Genomic DNA, 22,704 nt, shown 5'->3' with positions numbered 1-22,704 from the left:
GTCATTTCCTACTGATACTGTAACACACTGTAAAAAGCTTCGTGGCTTAAAATAACACAAATTTATTATCTTGTAGTTCTGGACGTCAGGAATCCAAAATCAGACTCATTGAAATAAACTCAAGATGTTCATAGGGCAGCTCCAGAGAATCTATGGGACAATCTATTTCCTTGCCTTTTCCCAGCTTCTTGAGGCCACCTGAATTCCTTGACTCATAACCTTCTTTTCCATCTTCAAAGAGCATCAGTTCAACCTTTGCTTCTGTCAAATATCTCCTCTGACTATAACTCGACTGCCTCCTTCTTTAAATTCCTGTGATTATATTTAACTCATCCACATAATTTAGGATAATCTCCCTATCTCAAAATTCTTAATTTAACCACATCTGTGAAGTCTCTTTGGCTTATAACATATTCACAGCTCAGAAATGAGGACTTGGACTTTTTAAAAGGACATTATTCAGCCTACCACATATTTGAATAAATATTTCTTTAAAGAAGATATAGAAATGGCCAGTAGCGCATAAAAAGATGTTCAATATTATTTATTAGGGAACTGTAAATCGAAACTACAAAATGATACTACTTCACACCCAGTAGGATGGCTATAATCAAAAAGATAGATAATAAATGTTAGCCAGGATGCGGAGAAATCATCACCTGCCGTGCACTGCTGGTGAGAAGGTAAAATGGTGCAGCCACTTTGGAAGACAGTCTGGCAATTTCTCAAAAGTTGAAAGAGTTATTGCATGAACAATTCTGCTCCTAAGTATATACCCAAAGAGAATTGAAAACATGTATTCGTATAAAAACTTGTACATGAACTTCATAGTAACATTATTTATAATAGCCATAAAGTAGAACCAATCCAAATGTCCATCAACAGATGAATGGTTAAATTGTGATGTATTCATACAATGGAATATTATTCTGCCATGAAAAGGAATGAACTTCTTATGCATGCTACATCATCGGTAAACCTTGAAACAATATTCTAAATGAAAGAAGACAGATACAAAAGGCTACATATTGTACAATTTTTTTTCTATGAGATTCCAGAATAGGGAAAACCATAGAGATAAAAAAGTAAATTTATGGTTGAAAGGGGCTGGTAATGAGTATGGAATTTCTTTTGGACACAGTGAAAGTGTTCTAAAATTAGATAGAGCTAATAATTGCACAAGCCTGTGAATACACTAAAAATCACTAAATTGTACACTTTGAAAGGGCACTTTTTAAAGTACATGAATTATATCTCAATACATCCGCTATAAAAAATATCCAGTCATTCTTTTCTTGCGTAAAATATTCACTCTTATTTACAAATCTTTCTAGTTTCAGAAAGCTCATGACTTCTTCATATTGCTGTCAAGTTATAGATTTAATTCATCTGAAGTTCCGTCATTTAGGAAAGTTCTTGAATCTGTTCACCAAGTAGAGAATACCTTTGGGTTGGGCTCCATGCCTATATGGTCTAAGTAATCTTTAAAGTAGGCAAATATCATACAGTGCTCCTATTTCCTAGATAAACTAGCAGAGATTTGACCTTGTGTGCTACCTGCTAAAGTATCAATAATTTACAAAAATGATCTGATAAGTAAAGTTTATATTTTCAAAAGCCAAAAACAAATCAGTGAAGTGCATTAAAATTTAGGAGAATTAATTCAGAGTTTTTCAAGGTCCAGTTATCCAAATATACTTAAGGAAGAAAAGAACATATCGATTTTTCACAAAGGAACCATAGGATTATTGAAACATAGATGTGGTGATTCATACCCCTTAAGATTGATTCCATGAGGCTCTAAATATTCTGATTTAACTCTAGTCCCTGCTTTGTGTATAGGGAGCAATTTCTGACATTATTTGTAGGTCTAGACCCAAACTTCTAGTTCACACTGAAAGTTAACAAGATGCACTGCTCTAGTGAAGGTAAGAGAGATACCTGAGCACCTCTGCCGCTAACTAGCTCTGAGACCTTGAGAAGGTTCCACAGCCTTCTTAACCTTAGCATCTTTCTCCATAAAATGAGTATAATAGAGGAGCTTTGGGAATTTTCAGTTTCAAAATCAAATTTTGATCACTTATTTGACTTTCGTTGACAGTCTGAGACATTCAGAATACTATTATCATGGCCAGGAGATCAATCCTTTGTTTTGATTAAATCTGTAACTCTGAGAAGATGTAATCTTCATCACAGTCCTATAGCAAAGAGCTGATCACAACTTTAAGTGCTGAGAAGGCATTTGTTATTATTTATTTCTAATAGTATCCCAGAAGGAATGTTGTTATTCTAATATTCTAAAACTGTATTTGATATTGATTTTAGCAAATAGCTCCTTGGGATCTTTACCAAAAACGAAATGGTTTGGGGGAAGGAGGGAAAGACACGCAAATTATCTCCTGGTTTCTAGTTCAATGGTAATCCCAGTTATTTTCAAGAATGGTTTTTCTGAACGGTTATAAATTATGTCATTATTTAGAAAGGCCCAATAATGTGGTAAGCTTTGTGCAAGCATCGTGTCATTGCAAATTGGCTTAACAGATGCCAAAATCATAAATGTATTATATGTATATTAGAGCTACTTTCTATTCATTCAGTTTCTACACAGCGGGTGTGGCCACAGCAAAATGGAGACTTACCTACTATCTTCCACCTCCCAAGTGAGGTTTCTCTTCACACTGCCCAGTCCAAGCCAGGCAACCTTTGCTCACAAGATATCCCTCCACCCTCCCACATCCCCTTCCCACCCACCTCTGTACGTTGCACTTCAGTTTCCTAGAGGAAGCTGAGACTGGAAAACCTGGTTAGAACTTAGAATTGTTAGAGTCGTGCACTGGAAATTTCAGCACAGGGAGAGCAGGCCTCAGTCCCCAGCTCGCAGTCCCTCCCCCCACTTCCCTTCCTAGTTCCAGCTCCTCCCAGCACTGTGAGGGCCCTGGGGGCATGCCTGTGACTCTCAAGGTTGCACATCCAAGCTTCATCCACATCCTCCATGAATAGCTGTTCTTTGACCTCTTTGAGCCTCTGGCTGTGCCTAAAGCCTGCACCATCAACCCTTAGGAACTTGAACTTGGGAAAGAGGTCCATACAGCCACTAAAGTGGGCTGCAGTCAGGGAATTCCAGAATATGTCTGTAGTGGGAGAGGGGAGGTAGACCCCATATATTTGCCTCCCCTGGGCTTTGTAGATTCCTATGAAGTGATCATTAGTGAACATTAATCCCTTAAAGATTAATTGGCAGGTACAATCAGGGATATTACATTCACTGAGTTTTAGGGCCTAGTAAAAATAAAATGAACAGGATATGTATGTTATTGGTAGAGTTCTTGGCTTTTAGGATTTCTCATATTAAGTTTTGTTGCCTTCATCCCAATTTATAGAGAATAAGTCTTCCTTTGCCTTCGTGATAACTTATTTATTTGCTTTAGATGACTTATTTTCTTGACTACTATATCTGAAGAGAGGGAACATGGGAATCTCTAAGCCCTCTTAATATGCCACCATTCTGTGGGTCTGAAATCTCATGTTATTTATTCTTTATTCTATTTCCTATGACATCCCTGTCCCTTACTAGCACTGTCCCTTACAATAGACACTTGGAAAATACGAGCTGCCACCTATTAAGCTTACTTCCATAAGCTCATGGAGGCTCAAAGAGGTTAAGCTATAAGCAGCTGAGCCAAAATTCTAATCGAGTCTGTTTGATTCCAAAATCCATGTTCTTCCCACCACAGCACATGGCTGCAATTAACTGCAGATGAATAACTGAACATATATTTAAGAACCTATAAACACAGATCCCTGCCAACCTCCCATGTCATAGTGTTAAAAATTGAAAACACAGACACACCTAAGTGACACCCAAATTTTTGGTTCTTTAGGAAATGACTGATTAGCATGATCTGGAGGTCTAGGCAACTTTATATGAAAGGAAGATAATAAAGATCAAATAATATTGGTTTTGAAGATGATGTAGTTCTCTGATGAGAAAGTAATGAATGTTCATTATATAAAATATGGGAAATATAGATATTTATAAAGTAAATTAGAATTGCTCACAATCCCATCACCAAAATGATCTGTTTATTATGTTCCTTCATATTCAGTGCATGGTTTTATATAGTTGAACTCTTCATTCTATCTTTTTCATTTAATATCACAACATAGGCATTTTCTTACCTTAAAAAATTACGGGGCTTCCCTGGTGGCACAGTGGTTGAGAGTCCACCTGCCGATGCAGGTGACACGGGTTCGTGCCCCGGTCCGGGGAGATCCCACATGCCGCGGAGTGGCTGGGCCCGTGAGCCATGGCCGCTGAGCCTGCGCGTCCGGAGCCTGTGCTCCACAATGGGAGAGGCCACAACAGTGAGAGGCCCGCGTACCGCCAAAAAAAAAAGTACGTTTTTCTTACATTAAACTGTAAACAGTTTAAATAGCTGCATAATTTCATGTTATATGAGTATAACATTATTTAACTTTTACCCTACTTTGTTTATTACATTACAATGAATAACTTTGTGGAAAGGATTTAAAAATTTGATAGCTATTAGAGAAAACCAGGTTAACTTATCCCTAGATCAGTTGTTACACATTTCTTGGTTTAAAATGCTTGAAAATGGGCTCCAGTGCTCCTTATTACAAACTTTTTTCTTTTTTTTAAATTATAGATCAGAAGTTTTCTTTTACATTCCAGTGGACTGAATTAAGAACAACAGTTTTTACCAAGCACCTGGAGAGGTGTTAACATTCAGTATCATTGTTATTCCACACCCTGAGTTAAGATAATTTACAAGTCAGCCTCAGGCAAGTGACCTAGAATTTGTCTGTAAAGACCCAGGTGTTACCTGAATTCAGCCCAAATCATTTTTAGTTATGCAGGTTAGTCTGGTATTTCAGGACCACAATTTAAATTACCATCCCCTGCTACTAATTAAAATGTTGGTCTAATTTCCCTTCTACTCCTACCCTCCATTAACTCCTTTGAATATTACAGTCTAATTTTCTAGTAAATTACTAAAGAGAAAAGCAGAAGATTAAGGGGAAAGAAAGCAATGCTTCCTTTCCAAAAACAATGAATTAAAGAATGAATTAGTAGCTGCTTTCTTTGTTCATGTCTGTATTAAAGCATGAATGAACTCTTTAATATTCATTATCCCAGATATATATTATTGTAAAAATACTTTTATTTTAGAGCTTCATTTAAAGGCATTCTACTGCCTAACAATTGTGCTGGGTGTGAGAGCGCCAGAGCTGCCTTATGTACCATGAACTCGTCTCCCCTGTATTTCCCCTTCTCTGACATTCGGACTGGGGCATCAAACATGCAAATCTGAGTTAGAAAAAGGAATGGGCAGAGCCACTTTTGTATGAGTGTGGGGAGTGAGAGGAGGAGTTTCAGAGTTTTCAATGTAGTAGGATAAAAAATCTCGAGTGGGCTGAGGTCACTGTCATATCTGCTCCTGTGGCAAGTCACTGAAGTTGAGAAATCTAGTGAAGTGACAAGCAAGAAGTAATGCAAGTATTTATTAAACTGACACTGAGTCTTCCATTTTACTCCCAGACTTTTGTTACCCATTAGTCCTATAAATATTTACTGAGTGTTCTGCTATTGATCAGACAGTTGGAGCTGGGAACAGAGCAGGAAACAAGCAAACAAAAAAAACAGAATCTGTGCTCTGGTGGAGCGTTCAGTCCAGTGTAGTAATAAACAAATTTAGAGTTGAAATGAAAGGAAAGTACATAAGCTGTGAAAAGCTGTAATAGCATGACCTGATCTCATCTGGGGATCCAAGGGAAGCCTTGTAGGGAGGAGGTATTTAAGCTGAAACGTAAAGGGAAAGCATTAGCCAAGTGTCAAGGGCTGGAGGAATCTTCAGACAGAGAAAACATGTCCAAAGGCCAGAGGAGAAATAAGGAAGAGGTCCCCAGGACTAGAATTAGTGAGAAAGGGATAACAGGGACAAGATGAGAATGCAGAGGTGGACGTGAGAAATCATGCAGAGCCTTAGATGTCATAGTGAGTAATTTGTTCTTTATCCTTCTAAAAGCAACATGAAACTTTGGATTTTCAATGAAAAAATGGCTGAACCAAATTGTTATCTATAAAGATCACTCTGATGGCTGTGGGAGTCTGGCTTGGCTGACAAGAATACATGCGGGGAGAGCAGCTTAAGAAGCTATTGCGGTAATTCAGGTGATAAATGATGGAAGCTGGGACTAAGATGCTGATGAAAAGACTGAGAGAAGTGGATACATTTTGAAATATACTTAAGGGGTAAACTTGAGGAGGCTTAATGACTGATTGGAGTGGGGTGTGAGAAGTAGTATTCCTTCAAATAAAGCATCAGTGCCTTCTCTGCCCTGGGCCCCATGGCAGGTGCTAAGTATACAATATCCTTGACTTCATAGAGTTTGCCATCTAGTAGAATTATCAGAGGATGACTTTGAGCTATGGATCAGAACAATTGACAAAGACTGGTGGAGAGGCAGTTGGAAGATAAGTTCCAATTTGGACAATGTTACGTTTAAGGTCCTGATGAGGAATTCAAGTGGAGATATCAAATAGGCAAGTGAACATACAGATTCGGAACTCTGAGAGATCTGTCTAGGGACAAAATTGTGAATGTTTAAAGCCAAGAAAGTTAAGAGATTGCTTTGAAAATGTATACAATAAAAAGAGAAAAGGACCTAGGACTGTCTTGAATTATTCTAAACTTTTTGATGTAAATTAGACCAGAGATTTTTAATCTGAAAAATGCATACCCCTAGGAGTATCTTTATGTGACTCAATTTCCGGATCTTTAATTTGATCTGCCCACCAAGTAGGCTGCAGCTTCATACTGGTTCTTTTTTCTCACTTTTCCATTTATCATTGCTCTTCTCGCATTTTACAAATGAAAGCTATATGACCTACCCATCCCAAATCCTGCTGTGGCTCTGTTTACCACTTACTATTATTTACTATTTAGGACTGTTTTACTACTTACTTAACAGTACAATTTTACCACTAGGTGAAAATAACAATCTGAAACATTGTTGCCCAGGATGAGCTAGTCAGTGTCTCTAGTGATTGAGTAGTTAATCCTTTTCTAAAGTCATGTGGTTTCCCATTCTTTGCTTTAGCAAAATTAGAAAGCAATTGTCATCTGATAGATAATTAAAATAATTTTTTATGATAGGTCACAGGATTTGGGGCATTTAACTTGGAAGGAATTCAAAGTTCTCTTCCCATTCCCATCTCCTTGTTTATGTGAACAAAGTTATCTTAGCACTTAAACATTTGTAGAAATGAAAAATAGGAATTCTGAATCTTGTCTTACTCTACCCTTAATTCATATTCATCCATGGAAACGTGAGCTAATTTTAAAAAGCTCTACTTTCCCCATTGAGAAACAAATCCCCAATACAATTACATTTTCATTGTTTTAGATTTATACATTGAAATTCATAGGTTATTTTGATCAATGTATAATATTAATAATCATCATGATAACTCAGTCCAGAATAACTTTTTTTTTAACATTGGAGTCTTATATTGCAGGAAATTTTTTTTTTAATTCGTAGGATTTATATTTGTACATACATTTCTGATTCAAATAAGTATATTACAGTGATCCATATAAGATGTTCTAACATAAAATATATTAGGATAAAACTCTGTGGAAGTAAAATGAAAACATAAATTCAAGGAGAAAAAAAAATGTAAAATGTCCAACTGCTCAAAAATATCTTAATTTATATCTTAAATTGGTGATCATGCATTTCAAATTGGTATATACTTGCATTGCGCTATATACATTTGAAATAATGATGTGACAGTTAAAAAATAAAAGTTTACAATTCACAACAGGCCAGAAATTATATCCTTTGTTACTATTTAAACCTATGAGGAAAACATTAGATGTCAACTTAAAGCATACAAAACAAAGGGTAGTTTTGTTTTGCTTTGTTTTTTCTTGCTTCTGTTTTGTAAGCATGAAGATCAATAAATTGGAGAACAACTAAAATGAGAATTTCAAAAGGAGTGACCAGAGTGGTAGGAAGAAAAGCAGAAGGGTCACAGAAGCCAAGAGAAAAGTGCTTCACGGAGGAAGTGAGCAATTGGCCTTAACATTATTGTGAGATCAACTAAGATGAGGACTAAATAGATGGCATTAGATTTGGCCAAACCTAGATTTGTGGTGAATTTATTTATTTATTATTTTTTTTAAGTCTTTATTGAATTTGTTACAATATCGCTCCTGTTTTATGTTTTGGTTTTTTGGCCACAAGGCATGTGGGATCATAGCTCCCTGACCAGGGATGGAACCTGCACTCCCTGCATTGGAAGGTGAAGTCTTAACCACTGGACTGCCAGGGAAGTCCCTAGTGGTGAATTTAGTAGGAACATTTTCTGTGTTTTTCTTGGTAGGGGCATTGTGAGGGGAACTCTGATTACAATGGGATAAAGAGAGATTAGGGAGGAAGAAATGAAAGTTATGTGTAAACAGCTCTTTATAACTTGGTCTGTAAAAAGGAAAAAGATAGGACAAGGGGAGATACCAGGTCAATGGAAGGCTTTTCAAGTGATGGGAGATACCAGAGTATGTTTGAATGTTCAGAGAATGAGTTAACTAGAGAGACTGAGTTTGAGGATGCAGGATGTTAAGAGATTAAATGATTAAGTGAGGTCTTTAAGAAAATGTGAATGGATGGACCTTGGTGTCAGAAGAGACACTTCCTCCACTGTAATAGGAAGAGAGAGAACAGCGTGGCTTTGCACATAGTCAGGTAGGTATGTGCTGGAAGTGATGTAGGAAAGGGGTTTGGAGACTGTCATTGCAGAAGAAAGGATAGCAAACTGACCAGGGTGTTTGGAGATCATGAATTTACAGGGACACCCACTATTCGTGGGTTTTCTCCAGCCCTTCAGTGTTCAGCTGCTCTGGAAGAAGCAATGAGAAAGATGGAGAGCTGGGTTCAATCAGGATTGAAGTTTTGCAGACAATTGTAACAGAAGGACTAAGTGACAACAGCATAAACAGGAGTGATAAATGGCAAGGAGACAGGACCAGGAGCTGTTAAGACTCATGTATAATTTTTATTTCTCTCTCTTCCCTGCTGTGTGAATTTGAGTAAGTTATTTAACTTGTCTAATCCTCAGTTTTTCCATTTAAAAAGGTAGAGTATCTGCCCAGCATATTTTTAGGCTTTAAGAACGAAACAAAATATTGTTGGGGTGTTATATAAACACTTACTGTTCCCAAAGGTTACTACCTTTGCTGTGACAGGAGTCCTAGGAAATGTGTGGTTTTACTTTGGGGTCTCTTTCTGATCTCCTTTATCTTCTGAAAGCTTCTTTCCTCTCTCCCCTGGTGCCTATGGCTTCTTCTAATAAGTTCTTCAATGAAATTGCCCCTCGAAGAGTCCCCTGATCTACCCATGCTGTAAAATGAAGTCCCATAGCCCATATGGACAATTATGTATAACATGGGGGTGGTTGACACCAATGGGTTTCTCTGTATTTTGAAAGAGAAATTTATTAATTCAAATAAAACCGATTTATTGAAAGCAAGAAGGTATTTTTGAGCAAAGGTGCCCTTCATGGTGCCTAATCCTCCTGGCTACCATCCCCAGGCCTCTGAAATTTATCTCCACAGCTGAGAACAACTGTAAGGGACTGAGCCTACCACCGCAAACACCAGTTCAACCACTAAATCAGGGAGCTCCAGTTCTGGTTTTATGAAATCACAAAATATCACCAGTAATTTCAAAATATGTCATGAGTTTTCAACACAAAATTTATTTGAATTTATTTTATGAAATGTGATTTAACTTAGGAAAAAATAAGGAGTGTAGATATTATGAAATCACATAAACAATAACAGCTGATTATGGTAGCTCAAAAAAAGGTCAGGAAACAGCATCACTAATCATCTACCCTCGAAAATTAGTATCTCCAGGCAATTTAGCATTTTCTGCTATATAGAGAATTGTTCACAGTTTTTGTCAATGCTAAGTAATTCCAATAATTATGGGTTTGGATTTAAGAAGGTTTTCAAGCTAGAGCTATCAGAATTCAAATTTGGGCAGCAAGACTGTATATACTTTGTAGTTGACAAACGCACTTCAAATTAGGTAGAACTACAATTCATTCATCCCTTCATTCATTCAGTAATTTGATATTCAACTATTTATTGAGTTTCTGCTATGGACTTGGCACTGTCCGAGGCACTTAGCATAAAATGGTCAACAAGACAGGCAAGTTTCCTGCTCTAAGGAAATTACATTTTTGTCTACTGGGCAGAAGATAAACAAACATACAAAATATCATCAGTAATAAAAGCTATGGAGAAAATGAAGCAGAGAGATGTAGATGAGTGGCTGGTTCTACTCTTATACTGAGTGATCAAGGAAGGCTTCTCTAATGAAGTGGCATTTAAGGCAAGATCTCAATGACTAAAAGAAGCTGGCCAAACAAAGGTAAGGGAAAAGACTTACAAAGCTGAGGGAACAGTAAGTACAAGTGCCCTAAAGCAGGAGTGAGCTAGGCACATACTAGAATTAAAAGTAGGGCCAATGCAGCTGGCATGAAGGGGACAAAGGGAAGAGTGGTAGAAGATGACAGCATGGGAAGAAGTGGGAGCCAGGGCTTTGTGAGGTGAGGGGAGGGGCTTGGGTTTTATTTTACATAATGTAGGAAGAGCTTGGACGGCTTAAGCAAGGGGTAAGTGACAGCATCTGATTTAAATTTTAAAATGATGTACTCTGGCTTAGAGTAGAGAATATAGAGAATGTATTGTAGAGAACAGGAGAAGAACCAGTGAGCCAATGTGTCCAGGTAGAAGTGGTGGTGACTTGGACTGCATGGTGGTACCAGAAATGGAGTGAAATTGATGGATTGGGATACATTATGAAGTTAGAAGTAATTGATGTGGCTAATGGAATGGATATGGAGGGTGAGGAAAGTAAAGGAATATGGAAAATTGGGTGGATGGTGGTACTTTATTGCATGAAGAGCTATGCTAACCACTGGTGATAAAACAGAGAAAATTAGAGGTAAGATTTCTTCATTCGCAGAGCTCCATTCTAGTGGGGAGAGATGTAATAAATAAGAAAACAAATAAATCAAGTTATACTGGTATCTTATTTGTTATTGAACTGTACAAATGTTGAAAATTGTTTCCCTGTAACAACCAATGAATTTACTCACCATGAGATTAAACATTTATAATTTTAAGAATTTTAAAGGTGTTGAAAATTTTCTCTTAAATATTTTATACATCTCATAAACTGTTGAAATCACTTACATCAAATAATCTGTATTTGCTCTGCATAAGTAAAAGCACACAGAATATCAGTTGGCTCATAAGGTAGTGCACACTTCCCATGGTGGGGGGCACTGAGGCAAACCTCTTATATCAATACATGGTAAGTGAAGAGCAATTCAAAATAAGGGAAAAGATTACAAGCATCTTGCCACATGGTATACTTGAATTCTTGCTTATGGTTCAGTTCTCTCTTTCTATGAAAATTGAGCTCCAAGAATTAAAATAATCATATGACTAATAAAAACTTGAAATTAATACCTAAACTCTTAAGGTTAAAAGGTGTGCTTAAACTAGAATTAGTCTTGTATGTAAGTAATAAAGGCTGCTGTCCTTGCGATGTGATTTGGGATCTTCTTGTAAATCTCTTCCTCCCCACGTCTCGCATCTGGGGCCATCAGTATCTTTCTCATTCACCACTGTGTCCTCAGTGCCTACACAATACCTGGCACTATATAGTACATGCTCAATAAATATTGGTTGAATATGTGTGTGTGTAATTATATCTTTCAACTAATATTTGATATCTTATCATTGGTGATCAATTTTGTTTAGACCTTGCCTTCTTACTGGTGTTTTTTTTTTTTTTTAATACAAATATGCCTGTGAATGACAGGCTGTTTCTTAGGTTGATTAAATTTGAATTGATTATATTTATTGCAGGAGAAATGAGAGGACATGGGAAGACACAGAATTCTCATGGGACAAGATCACTGGAAAGGATGAGGGAAAAGTATGGATACTGACAGCAGAGGTGTCATTATCAACTTCCCCACTTCTAAAATTCATTGGTTTATTTATCAAACATATATTAAGTGCCAACTCTTCCTGGAACCATAGTAGGCAGTAAAGATACAAAAATGAGTAAGATAGGATTTCTCCCCTCAAGTGATTCATGATTTGTAGATAGAAATAAACATGTAAACAAAATATTTCCTCCTTTTCCTCACTTTCCACAACCAATCCATCAGTATATCTAGTAGATTCTAATTAGCCCTTCCATCTGTCCCTTTCTCTTTATCCTGATTGCCACTGCCACTAGTCTAATCCAGGCCACCATGCCTTTTATCAAGATTATGTAATAGCCTCTAACAATAATCCTTGCTTGCTTTTTTCCAGACTCCCCTGCACCCCAAATCTATCCATGTCTGCACATCTCTACACTGTACCTTGAGAACTCTTTCTAAAACATTATTCTAGTTTTGAATACTACAATGGCTTTCCATTGTCTTTAGGTTCAAGTCCAATTCCTTAACATGCCTTGCAAGGGCCTTCAATCAAGGCTTGATCTCCACTCCTCGCCTCACCAGCAGTTAAACTGTTCCTGGAACACTTCTCCCTCTCTTTATTCACCTGGCTAACTTCTATTTGACCTTCAGATCTCAGCTACCTCAGTTGCTCCAAGTTTTCCTCAGCCTCCCTAGCCCCAACATGATTCTCCCATTATATACTGCTGCAACACCCTATATTTCACTTGCCGTAGGACTTATTATACTGAATTTTACTAGTTTGTTTTACTATCTCCCCCCGTTAAACTGTAAAGCTACCTCAGAATGGACATTAGTCTTAAAAAATGGGTAAGGCACTGAGACAAATGTGACATCTGGAGGTGGCTATTGCAGGCAGGGAGAGAGGCCTGAGTCATGAACTTGCATGGGGTTTGAAGAAACTATAATGTTATAGCAAGAGACACGGCTGGGGAGGTGAATAACAACCAGTTGTGGAAAGACTTATATGTTATGTGAAAGTCTTTGAGCTTTATCATAAAAGGCAAGTGGACTCAATCTGTGTTCCATAGAACCCTGTGAATAGTGCTACCACTAGACCACAGAAGCCTTTATGTGATTTTAATGTGATTTAGAAAAAAATACTTCAGCAGACACTGATCAATGCCAGGGCACTTGGCCTGGAGAAAGGGCATGCCCTGGATTTCTTTCAGTAATCACTGGCCCCTGCTCAGTCATATACGATGCCCTGACTCTGGATTCCTCAGAGCCCTCTGTGGAGTCACAAACAAGGGCCTTCCAACAGGCTCTGCTGTGATTCCCTTCCCTCCCCACCGCAGAAATCACAGAAAGTCTGCCTTTGTTATATACAGACAATTATAAATGTACATTATGTAGCTTCTGAGTAAGATTTCATTTGAAGAAAGGGTTTCTTCGCTTATACTTTTTTTTTATTTTTTAACATCTTTATTAGAGTATAATTGCTTTACAATGGTGTGTCAGTTTCTGCTTCATAACAAAGTGAATCAGTTATACATATACATATGTCCCCATATCTCTTCCCTCTTGCATCTCCCTCCCACCTTCCCTATCCCACCCCTCTAGGTGGTCACAAAGCACCAAGCTGATCTCCCTGTGCTATGTGGCTGCTTCCCACTAGCTATCTATTCTACGTTTAGTAGTGTATATATGTCCATGCCACTCTCTCACTTTGTCCCAGCTTACCCTTCCCCCTCCCCGTATCCTCAAGTCCATTTTCTACATCTGCATCTTTATTCCTGTCCTGCCCCTAGGTTCTTTAGAACCTTTTTTTTTTTAGATTCCATATATATGTGTTAGCATATGGTATTTGTTTTCCTCTTTCTGACTTACTTCACTCTGTATGACAGTCTCCAGGTCCATCCACTGCACTGCAAATAACTCAGTTTCCTTCCTTTCTATGGCTGAGTAATATTCCATTGTATATATGTGCCACATCTTCTTTATCCAATCATCTGTTGATGGACACTTAGGTCGCTTCCATGTCCTGGCTATTGTAAATAGAGCTGCAATGAACATTTTGGTGCATGACTCTTTGAATTATGGTTTTCTCAGGGTATATGCCCAGTAGTGGGATTGCTGGGTCATATGGTAGCCCTATTTGTAGTTTTTTAAGGAACCTCCATACTGTTCTCCACAGTGGCTGTATCAATTTACATTCCCACCAACAGTGCAGGAGGGTTCCCTTTTCTCCACACCCTCTCCAGCATTTATTGTTTCTAGATTTTTTGATGATGGCCATTCTGACTGGTGTGAGGTGATACCTCATTGTAGTTTTGATTTGCATTTCTCTAATAATTAGTGATGTTGATCATCCTTTCATGTGTTTGTTGGCAACCTGTATATCTTCTTTGGAGAAATGTCTATTTAGGACTTCTGCCCATTTTTGGATTGGGTTGTTTGGTTTTCTTGATATTGAGCTGCGTGAGTTGCTTGTATGTTTTGGAGATTATTCCTTTGTCAGTTGCTTCATTGGCAAATATTTTCTCCCATTCTGAGGGTTGTCTTTTCATCTTGTTTATGGTTTCCTTTGCTGTGCAAAAGCTTTTAAGTTTCATTAGGTCCCATTTGTTTATTTTTGTTTTTATTTCCATTTCTCTAGGAGGTGGGTCACAAAGGATCTTGCTATGATTTATGTCATAGAGTGTTCTGCCTATGTTTTCCTCTAAGAGTTTGATGGTGTCTGGCCTTACATTTAGGTCTTTAGTCCATTTTGAGTTTATTTTTGCGTATGGTGTTAGGGAGTGTTCTAATTTCATTATTTTACATGTAGCTCTCCAGTTTTCCCAGCACCACTTATTGAAGAGGCTGTCTTTTCTCCACTGTACATTCTTGCCTCCTTTATCAAAGATAAGGTGACCATATGTGCGTAGGTTTATCTCTGGGCTTTCTATCCTGTTCCATTGATCTATGTTTGTTTTTGTGCCAGTACCATACTGTCTTGATTACTGTAGCTTTGTAGTATAGTCTGAAGTCAGGGAGCCTGATTCCTCCAGCTCCGTTTTTCTTTCTCAAGATTGCTTTGGCTATTCGGGGTCTTTTGCGTTTCCATACAAATTGTGAGATTTTTTGTTCTAGTTCTGTGAAAAATGCCATTGGTAGTTTGATAGGGATTGCACTGAATCTGTTGATTGCTTTGGGTAGTAGAGTCATTTTCACAATGTTGATTATTCCAATCCAAGAACATGGTATATCTCTCCATCTATTTGTATCATCTTTAATTTCTTTCATCAGTGTCTTATAATTTTCTACATACAGGTCTTTTTTCTCCTTAGGTAGCTTTATTCCTAGATTATTTTATTCTTTTTGTTACAATGATAAATGGGAGTGTTTTCTTAATTTCACTTTCAGATTTTTCATCAGTAGTGTATAGGAATGCAGGAGATTTCTGTGCATTAATTTTGTATCCTGCTACTTTACCAAATTCATTGATTAGCTCTAGTAGTTTTCTGGTAGCATCTTTAGGATTCTCTATGTAGAGTATCATGTCATCTGCAAGCAGTGACTGCTTTACTTCTTCTTTTCCAGTTTGGGTTCCTTTTATTTCTTTTTCTTCTCTGATTGCTGTGGCTAAAACTTCCAAAACTATATTGAATAAGAGTGGTGAGAGTGGGCAACCTTGTCTTGTTCCTGATCTTAGTGGAAATGGTTTCAGTTTTTCACTGTTGAGGACGATGTTGGCTGTGGATTTGTCATTTATGGACTTTATTATGTTGAGGTAGTTTCCCTCTATGCCCACTTTCTGGAGAAATTTTATCATAAATGTGTGTTGAATTTTGTCAAAAGCTTTCTCTGCATCTATTGAGATGACCATATGGTTTTTCTCCTTCAATTTGTTAATATGGTTTATCACATTGATTGATTTGCATATATTGAAGGATCCTTGCATTCCTGGGATAAACCCCACTTGATCATACTGTATGATCCTTTTAATGTACTGTTGGATTTGCTAGTATTTTGTTGAGGATTTTTGCATCTATGTTCATCAGTGATATTGGCCTGTAGTTTTCTTTCTTTGTGACATATTTGTCTGGTTTTGGTATCAGAGTGATAGCTTATGTTTTTTAAATGTTTGAAAATCTGCTGTAGGCAGTGAAAAGCAGTCAAAGACTATTAAATAGGGGAATAAAGCAATCAGGTGTATTTTCAATAACCCCATTCTGGCAATAAATTGGAAGATGGGTTGTAAAGGACAAAACTAGAAACAAGGAGACTGGTTACAAATTTTTTTCCAGAATCTGGGTGATTGACAATAAGAGCCACAGTAGGATAAATGAGCATAAAGAAAAGTTTAAATCTAAAAAACTGTGTGACAGATTGAACGTGTGTCTGAGAGAGAAGGAGAACTCCCCATTTTTGGAGATGGAATGATTTACTTTGATAGAGAATAAAAAGTAAAGTACATAGTTGTCCATGGAGAGAGAATAAGCATAATTTGGCATTCTGCTGCATTTGAAGTACATTCCAGACTTCCAGGTGGAGCTAGGTGGCAGGCTGAGTTAGCCTTGAATTTAGATTTATAGAACACCAGAGTTAGAAAAGAATTGTAAAATCATTGAACTCAATTTAAACAGAGACAAGAAAAAAAATGCCTTACTTAAATGGAAAGTGTGAGGATTAGAATTCCAATCTGGTTTATAACTCACTATTCTTCCCACCATACCATGCTCCTTGTGCTTCTCAACTTCTCACTAAAATGTTCATGGATATCACATAGTCAAATCAAATTAGAATCAGAAAATGTAAAATTATCGATTTCACATATGCTGATCCATATCAATTTCTGGGATTGGAGTAAATCTTAGTAGAGGAAAATAGAAAATCAAATCCAACGTTTGAAAATGCATTTCTTAATGTATAGTACTTAATTATGGGTTCTGCAGGGGTACCAGGTCAATCTGTAGCTTTTTCATGAGAATCTACCATGCATTTGCATTTCAGGCATCATAGGCAATGAGGACTTGTGTGATTAGGAAAGATTTCATGAGGCTGGAGAGTGTGAGCTTGCCTTTAAATGAGGCTGGTTTGAACTAGGCATTTGGGAGGCAGAAAGCACCATGAAATAAAATGTAGAGACAGGAATGAGCTTGTTATATTTTCAGGACAATGAGGATGTGGATTGACTGAAGCAGGAGTTTGAGAGGTATAAGAAGAGGCTAGATTTAGAGACCCTTCAATGACACTCATTCATTCTTAAGTGACAACTGTATAGCAGACACTAGGAATACAAGGATAAATTAACCACAGCTTTGATTTTATATAGGTTAAGTGACTCGATGAATTTTGAGGGAGAGGAAATAATGATAGGGTTGCTTTAGGAAATTGTAGCTGAGCTGGACTTGCCTGTGGGATGACGTAAAGAGGGACTAGGTAACCTGGCATCAGGAAAACTAGCTAGAAAGCTACTTCATTAATCCAGATGGGAGGTATCGGGACCTCGTTTCTTGAAAGTTGGTATGTAGTCCTGTCTGTGGACAGAGTATTGGACTGAGCGGACTAAGTACTCTCCAGTCCTATGATCCTTTCCCTTTGAAGTCCCTAGTTAGTGCCTCTTTTCCATGTTGCATTCACCGAGTTACCTGGCCTGAGGTTTGTTACTGGACTCTCTCCTTTTCCGGGAAAGTGCCGAAAGACCAATCACTGACTCTAAAATAGCAATTTCTTCCCCCATCGTGGGAAAGCTGTGATTTTTCCCAGATGACAGCTGCAGAGAATCCTGGAAGGGTTTTATATATGGGAAATGAAGTGGCAAATGGAGAGAGAAAAACAGTATATTCACTGTAGGAGACGGCTTCTACGGATCATAAACTCCAGTTACTCTCACCCAGAGTCAGAGACGAGAGCAGGAGCCCTATTTTTAAAATGTAGAATGGAGTGGCTATCTGTTGGCCTTTGCTGTAGGAAAACAGTAGGGAAAAGAGTCTCATTTAAAATGAGTGCTGGAAAATGGCTCTCACACACAATTTCACGTGGTATGGCAGCTGTGGTCTCCTGGTCCATATTCCCTTAGAGACTTCGTTCCAAATAATGAAGAGCTGCAACATTGAAGGGATTGGGTTCAGAGTCAGAGCTCAGAAATTCCAGCACAGTCACCTGGGTCTACATAAGACTGAGTAGTCCTGTTCATTTTAGAATGAACCACACACTAGCCAAGTAGAGTGACCCTTCAGAACCTTGAGCAGTGGTTTTCAGAGTATGTCCCAGACCAACAACACCAGCATTATCTAGAAACTTGTTAGACAAGTGAATCCTCTTTCCTGCTCCAGACGTACTGAATCAGAAACTCTATGGCAGTGGAGCCCAGCAATCTATGGCTTAAATCCTTCAAGTAACTCCAATGCACGCTAAAGTTTGAGAACACTTTCTAAATCTAGTTTTAAAGTATAGAAATCTGATTCTAAAGTTGAGAACTAGATTTTCTTTAAGAAAAAAATTTAGGTTTTGCTATTTGGCTCGGCTTTACCACTTTCTAGTATGATCCTTAATCCTACTGATGGGTAGCAGTTGAGATTGGTCCTTAATTATGTCCCCAAATTATTTTTAACAAACTAGAGATATGGATGGTGCAGTGCATAAGCTTTGAGATTACCTAGACAACACTTACTGTCATTATAGACTTCTTTTAGCTTCAGTTTTTGTTGTAAAATGAAAGAAGCAATATCTACCTTTCAAGGTTTCTGTTTAGGTTAAACAGATTAAAGAATATATACGTAGTACATAGTGTAAATATCTCCCGTTATGTACCAAGGATTATACCGTTTGAATAAACCAGAGACCACAGTTCAGTATAATAAGCACAGTTTAGTGCTTTTATAAATACTGTACTTTTATAAACACAGTATGTACGCCTAATTAAATTTGAATAGCAGATAAACACAAGTAATTTTTGAGTATGTCCCAAACATGGTACAGAACATACTTACACTAAAAAGTGTTTATCTGAATAATAATTAGTATTGTTTTTATCTGAAATCCAAATTTAACTGAATGTCCTATACTTTGATTTGCTAGGTGTGGTAACTTCATTAATATTTTGTACTGACTACCTAGTAGAGGGACACTGGACCAGCCAGTTGAGCCAAGGATGACTTCCCAGAAGACAAGATAAACTTGAATTAAGTATTAAAAGGAAAATAGGAATGAGGTAAGGTATATAGTGCATGCAAAGTGCTGGTCACAGAGTCTGACTGTATTAGTTAGAAATTTTTGTTGATGAGTAACAAAGATCTACCTGAGCTTACTTAATCAAAAAGGGGAATGAATTAGAAGGACACTTGGAATATCTTCTGAAATTCAAGGCTGGATTGGACAACCATGGACTGAAACCCTTACTTCTTTCCAAAAATTTGCTTTATTCCCATCTTCTTGCAAATAAGCTTTTGCTACTTTTCAGTCAGTGTGGAAGAAAAAGGCCCCGATATGAAGCTTTCAAACTTCTATTTCTTCTGTTTAGATAGAACCTCTGAATCTCATCGTTTCGATTCCAGATTCCCCAAAACAGGGACTGTCAGACTTGACAAGTGATCCATGATAAGCTGTATGAACTGTCACTCTTCCTGCAACCCTGTGAATGTTTGGTAGAGAAAAAGTCCTAGTAGATATTACTACATCAACTCATATCTGATGCTTCCAAAACATCAGTCCTTTACCTTTCCTAGAAAACTGTTAAATTGTGCTGATTTTTATTATTTTATTCTCAATTTTAATGGACTAATAGCACCTAGTGAGGTCAATGAAATAAATGGTTTTTTAAGGTGAGAAATTTCGATAAGGAGGAACCTTAGCTGGTGGAACTTTAAATATACCCGGTGAACCCACATGTGCTTCATGAGAGGATACTGGAAGACAGCAGACAGACACAGTTAAGTAGATTTAGAAAAGGTCATAATGATTTGAAGCCATTTGGGTCAATCTGTGTGTGTGTGTGTGTGTGTGTGTGTGTTGTGTTTTTTCCTTTTCTCTGGTAACGTAAAGCATCTGTCTTTTCTTAAATAAACTTTTGAGTGTCTATTATTTGTTCTTAACCTACCTTTAGTGACTCTAAGAATAAAAGAAAAGTAAGGCATTTTTGCAACCTTAACCTTGAGAGCCTTTCTGGTATCCTTATAGTTCACATAAAATCTATGCAATTATTCTTTTTAAACAGATTCTGATTGTTATAAATCATTGATCTCTTTAAGCACAGACAGTGTAATTCCCAGCCAGTGTTTTCCATTTGATAATGTAGTAGTGCATTTCATCCAGCACATTAAACATTGATCAGCTTTCTCCATGATGTGGCCCTTTGGTCTGTAATTAATTCATCTATTTGACCAAAGAGAGTAGGACTGAGTGGAGACAATAAAGAACAAGCCAATCAAGACACCAACCCACCCCATCTTAATAACCATTAAGTTTCAAAATTAAGCTTCAGACCTGTGACCTAAAGCCTCCTTTTGAATCAAGCCTTGAGCAGTCTGAGTGGCTGGATGTGTTTACAGGTGTGGAGTGGGGCAAGGACAGAGTAGTCACGAGCTGGTGGGAATTCTGCCAAGTGTGCTGATCTTTAGAAGCTTTCTCTACGGCTACCATAAAGCTATAGTTTATATTAGAACTGACTATTTTCTTGATGGTAGGGGAGAGGGAAGATGAAAGGGGAATAAAGCTATACTCCACAAAACAAGACTTACTTAAAAGCCTTATTTTTACACTTTTCTTCCCCCAATTCCCATTCATTGCATCTCTTTCTCTCTTCTCCATATAAAATTTCAAAAATACTTTCAGTACCTGATGGTAGCCCTCTCTTCCTTTCTGTCCCTTTAGAATTTTTTTCCCCTCCACTATAGTCTTTTCACATCCTTTCTCATGCAAAATTGTTCTTGTTTTTTTCATGACTATAATAGCTTACCATTTTTCAGGCACTGTGCTAAATATTTCACATATATTATTTAATCCGTACAGCAATCTTATTATTCCTATTTTCACATGCAAAAGCTGAAGCTTTGGGATGTCAAAGGACTTGCCCAAAGTCACACAGCTCCTGAGTTCTAGAGCTGGGACAAGATCCCAGTCGTGTCTAGGTGTGGCCAAGGCTCCCAGGCCCATGTTCTTAGGTTCTCTGCGATGATGTATGTCCATTATAGAACTTTTGGAAGAAACAAATATAGAAATATGCTTTTTAAAACATCCGAATAGGCACATTGCGCTTGTGCATGGAGGGCCGGAAGTCAAGTCGGAGGCGGAGGTGACTCTGCTTCCGTTTCTGGTTTTGCTCAAACGTTTTGGTTTTCTTCGTGGCCACCCAAGATGAACCGATTCTTCGGGAAAGCGAAACCCAAGGCTCCGCCGCCCAGCTTGACTGACTGACTGCATTGGCACGGAGGACAGCAGGGCAGAATCCATTGACAAGAAGATTTCTCGGCTGGATGCTGAACTAGTGAAGTATAAGGATCAGATCAAGACAATGAGAGAGGGTCCTGGAAAGGTATGAGCAGCAGCGGGACAGTCTTGCCCAACAGTCATTTAACATGGAACAAGCCAATTACATCATCCAGTCACTGAAGGACACCAAGACCATGGTTGATGCTATGCAACTGGGTGTAAAGGAAATGAAGAAAGCATACAAGCAAGTAAAAATTGACCAGACTGAGGATGTACAAGACCAGCTAGAGGATATGATGGAAGATGCAAATGAAATCCAAGAAGCACTGAGTCGTAGTTACGGCACCCCAGAATTAGATGAAGATGACCTAGAAGCAGAGTTGGATGCACTGGGCGATGAGCTTCTGGCTGATAAAGACAGTTCTTATTTGGATGAAGCAGCAGCTGCCCTGCAATTCCAGAAGGTGTTCCCACTGACACAAAGAATAAGGATGGAGTCCTGGTGGGTGAATTTGGATTGCCACAGATCCCTGCTTCATAGACTTGCATCATTCAAGTACATCGTGTAAAATAAACACATATTCTGGGACTAGGAAATATTTATCTTTCCAAGTTTGCCATAACAGATTTAGGTTTCTTTCCTTTCTGTGGAGGAAAAGTTGATTACGTTGCTTTCATTTTTTTTCCGTTAAGAGATTCATTGCTTGAAGGAAGCTTTCTTCATACTAAATTTTTATTCCTTTTCTTTTATCAAAGACTAACTTACTTAAAATTATCATTGGGTATGTATAACTTCATTCCTTAATAGTTATTTTGAAATAAAACCAAGGAAATGGGAATCTTTAAGTTCTATGACAGCATATCTCCACAATCTCAAATTGACCTGATAAATTGATGACAAAGACGAGATTAGTGGGACTGTCCATATTATGATTCAAAACCATTTTCTCTTGTGGTATTATAGGTTGGTTAAAGTGATGGCCTTTTTTGGTGAGTTTTGTTGTGTCTTGTGAGTAAATCATTACTGTGTCCAATACTGGAATGGAATTATCACTACTGTATCATGGGTGGCTATTTTGATTCTGTGGTTCCTTCAGTGTTACAGCGGACTTGTAATCAATAATGAATATTTCTTGATATTTAATGTATAGGACATTTATTTATACTCAATAAATATTTTGCAAAAGGAAAAAAAGGAAATCCATAATCTCCACATCCACAAAGAACCAGAGCTGAAACTTTATCTTTCCTCCCACTATTTTTTAATACATAAT

General features: G+C 37.7%; 1 protein-coding gene and 1 pseudogene across 24 annotated transcripts in view; both read left to right on the top strand.

Moving 5' to 3' along the window:
* The window catches only part of DLG2 (discs large MAGUK scaffold protein 2), a 2,011,757-nt gene that overhangs the window by 1,399,999 nt on the left and 589,054 nt on the right, over positions 1–22,704 (top strand). The gene's annotated exons all lie outside the window — the stretch shown is intronic.
* Positions 21,356–22,610, top strand: LOC137231338 (charged multivesicular body protein 5 pseudogene; annotated as a pseudogene).

This window comes from Pseudorca crassidens, chromosome 9, assembly GCF_039906515.1.
Source record: "Pseudorca crassidens isolate mPseCra1 chromosome 9, mPseCra1.hap1, whole genome shotgun sequence".
NCBI classification, from domain to species: Eukaryota; Metazoa; Chordata; class Mammalia; order Artiodactyla; family Delphinidae; genus Pseudorca; species Pseudorca crassidens.
Note: the sequence above shows the minus strand (reverse complement) of the source record. Positions and strands in the feature narration are given on the sequence as shown.